Source organism: Ictalurus punctatus, chromosome 27 (genome assembly GCF_001660625.3).
Source record: "Ictalurus punctatus breed USDA103 chromosome 27, Coco_2.0, whole genome shotgun sequence".
NCBI lineage: Eukaryota > Metazoa > Chordata > Actinopteri > Siluriformes > Ictaluridae > Ictalurus > Ictalurus punctatus.
The window spans coordinates 19,020,001-19,023,386 of NC_030442.2; the positions used below are offsets into that span (position 1 = coordinate 19,020,001).

Consider the following 3,386-nt stretch of genomic DNA (forward strand, 5'->3'; position numbering starts at 1 on the left):
CTGGAAACCAAAACCCACCGGAAAAGATCAGTGAAGACGCATGGTTTCTTTCAGGATAAATTCCATTAAGACGGAGGATCTGAGTCTCGTTTTACAGCCATAACCACAGCCACTGTTCCATTACTGATCATTATTATTATTATTATTATTATTATTATTATTATTATTATTATTATTATTCCTTTTGTATTTTGTGATTCCCATCTTTATAACAGCACAATCGGTGCATTTTACTTGATTACTATTTTAATATTTTGATTCAGGAAATGAGTATTTGCAGTTTTACAGCTCTTGATTGGACACTGATCCGACAGTCAAGTACCAAAACCCTTAATAATAATAATAATAATAATAATAATAAACTCTGACCTTAATAAACTAACACTTCTTACTCTCACTACTTTTAGGATAAGAGTTCCTCCATCTTATTATTTTTCTCCGTTAGCATCTCGCTGATTTATTATAGCGACAGGAGCGGGTTTATCTCGATTCGGGTTTATACAGTACGCCTTATCATGCAGGGTTCTAGAGCAGTTCCAGATATCTTTCACAGTTTCGAGCGTCCATGTTGTTTAGGATATTATATTAGTTAATAAATCTTGCGTTCAGGTCACATCAACTCTTCAATCACATTCATATTAACGCAAAGCAGTTCATGGGACGAACAAACGCAGCTTGTCATGTTACTGAGAAAGCGCAAAGAACTCAAGAACTCCTCTGTGTTGAAAATGTCCGAAAATATAGACACAATAAACTTCTGACCAATCAGAATCCAGAATTCAGTTTAACATCAAAGTTTAAAAGTCTGTCACACCAGGAGAGGAGTAATGTTCGGAGTAAACGCAGTGTTATTTAATGTTATTACATTTTACATAAATGTAACACGCACACACACACACACACACACACACACACGCACACACACACACAGAGTGGCTGTATGTTCTGTAACCGTAATATTAGCTGCAGGAAATGGCTGTGGAGAGAAACACAGGAAACGGTGTAACGAGCCGCTGACAGAATTACAGAGCAATCGGAGTTTATTTGACAGAAATCATCAACACGGAGACTGGTGTGTGTGTGTGTGTGTGTGTGTGTGTGTGTGTGTGTGTGTGTGTGTGTGTGTGTGTGTGTGTGTGTGTGTGTGTGTGTGTGTGTGTGTGTAACTCAAGTCTCAAAGGTCCAATACAATACAGCAATGAGGAAATGTACAGCAGCTCACACACACACACACACACACACACACACACACAGTGAGAATAAAGCCAATGACTTTAACCTTGCAGCTGGAGTGTTGAGTTTTATATCACGTTAATAGAGACGGATTCCATTTTAAAAATATTACAGGACTTAACCCGAGTGTATAGTGTAAATCTACACACACACACACACACACACACACACACACACACACACACACGGCTCCTGAGAGTTTAGGGAATTAAAATGAAGTAAAATTTATTGTTAGGGAGTTTTATTTCAGTTCTCTGTAAAGGTTTCAGCTGAGTAAAACGCGACTGAGAAAGAAACAGATTTTTTTTTTAAATGTCACATTATTAATAGTAGTAATAGTAATATGAAACTATACGTTCTTTTTCATTATTGACTTTAAATTCCTTTTTAAATTTACGTTAAAAACTAACTGAATGAAACAGAATGGTTTCCCGGGTTTACGGCCTGCAGTTCGGCGTCTCTGATGTGTGTAATGTCAGGAGCAGCACTCCTGGCTGGACAGAAGTAAACATTTTATTTGCCGCATTTAACTTTTTTTAATATATATATATCATTCCATTTTTATTAATGTTTTTGCTTCGCTCTTATTTCTTACTGATAACACAGTTATTTGTCTGCTTTAAATAATAAATCATGTCGACTCGCTAAAAATAAAACGTGAGGCAGAGGCAGAGTCACTGAAGAGACATGGTGAAGTTTATTTTTATTATTATTATTATTACACGTCATTATTCTGCAAAAACGTACAACATCGTCCGAGTTTAACTCTTAAACGGACTCTCGGACTCGGACTCGGACTCGGAGATACTAAACACTGTTACAGTATTAAAGTGTAGAAATCGTTTTGTTTAGTCGTCGTTATTCTCTTCACCTTCGCCTCGTCTTCTTCATCAACACAATAAACGGATGCCTTCTCCTTGGCAAACCCCGCCCACTAAATCAGCCACTTCCTGTCAAGAAAACTCACTTCCTGTTCTCTTATCTGTTAAGTAAAACAGCACATGGGAGCGTTTTCCTGTTTTTCATTCCAGGTGGAAAAAAAACTCCCAGGAAATTGTTGTTAAAGAAGAACAAACTGCAGAGTAGTTACCCTTCACACGGCTCTGACCGGCGCGCTGCTTCACGTTTATTTTCATTCTGTACTTTTATGTGATTTTGGGGTTAATTTTCTGCATGAAGTCACGGTTTCAGTGAAACATTTCTTTTAAGATTGAAAAGTGTTTCTTGAATTCGTTCTGTGTTTATATGTTTCGTGTGATGATGTCATCATGCACGGAGACTCACTTACACACGCTTTAATTCCTCTTATTTTCTTTTCTTTCTTTTATTTCTTTCCTTTTTTTGAAATGATCGTAGCCTGAAAACATTCCGAGAAACTGGAAGAACAAATCAATACAGAAAGGTGTTTTACCTTTTTTATTTTCCTCTTTTTTACGGGTGAATTTACATTCTGAGTGTTTTGTTGGATCCTGTGTGTGTGTGTGTGTGTGTGTGTGTGTGTGTGTGTGTGTGTGTGTGTGTGTGTGTGTGTGTGTGTGTGTGTGCGTGTTCTACAGATGTGATTTTTTTGTTGTATTTTTATTCATTAATAAACTTTACACATGTTAATGATGTTCTGCGTGTTCGTCTCGTAACTGCGCTCGGATCATATACTGCACTTACCGGTTCTCTGGTTTGAGAGTTTTTGGTTCTCTGGTTTGTCCCTCTTTAAGGGGAACCGTTATACCCTGTCTGAAATGAATCCAAGTCGAACCGTTTTAGGAGGAAAAGAACTCTTTATTATCTACTGAACCCTTAAAGAACGCTTCGGAGTTTGTACCGCACACATACCCGGACCATACACACACCCTTAATAATAAAAAGAGTTCTTTTGATAGTTAACATTTCTTATCCTCTTAAAAAGGCTCTACTCAGAACCCTTTCTGATGGGACGATGACTCTTCTAGGGTTCCATGTTGAACTTTTACGGGTTCCCCTGCGTGACTCCGTTACTCTGAGAGAACATCATGGCACTCGATACTCGGTTCTGAACCTGTGAGTATCGTCTCTCTGAAGAACCCTTACAAGCTCTATGTAGAGCCTTAAACAGACTGTTTCCTTATCAAACCCGGTTCCGAACAGAACTCTTTTATGGGGCTAAGAACCCTTATTTA

The 3,386-nt window shown here is 38.0% G+C and overlaps 1 protein-coding gene across 1 annotated transcript in view; it reads left to right on the forward strand.

Moving 5' to 3' along the window:
- Positions 1-2,844, forward strand: part of cdh5 (cadherin 5) — a 16,808-nt gene extending 13,964 nt beyond the window's left edge. Inside the window, exon 12 of the mRNA XM_017459231.3 lies at positions 1-2,844. This exon is cut by the window's left edge and continues 497 nt beyond it. The gene's annotated coding sequence lies outside the window, so the exon portion shown is untranslated.
- The last annotated feature ends 542 nt before the right edge of the window (positions 2,845-3,386 follow it).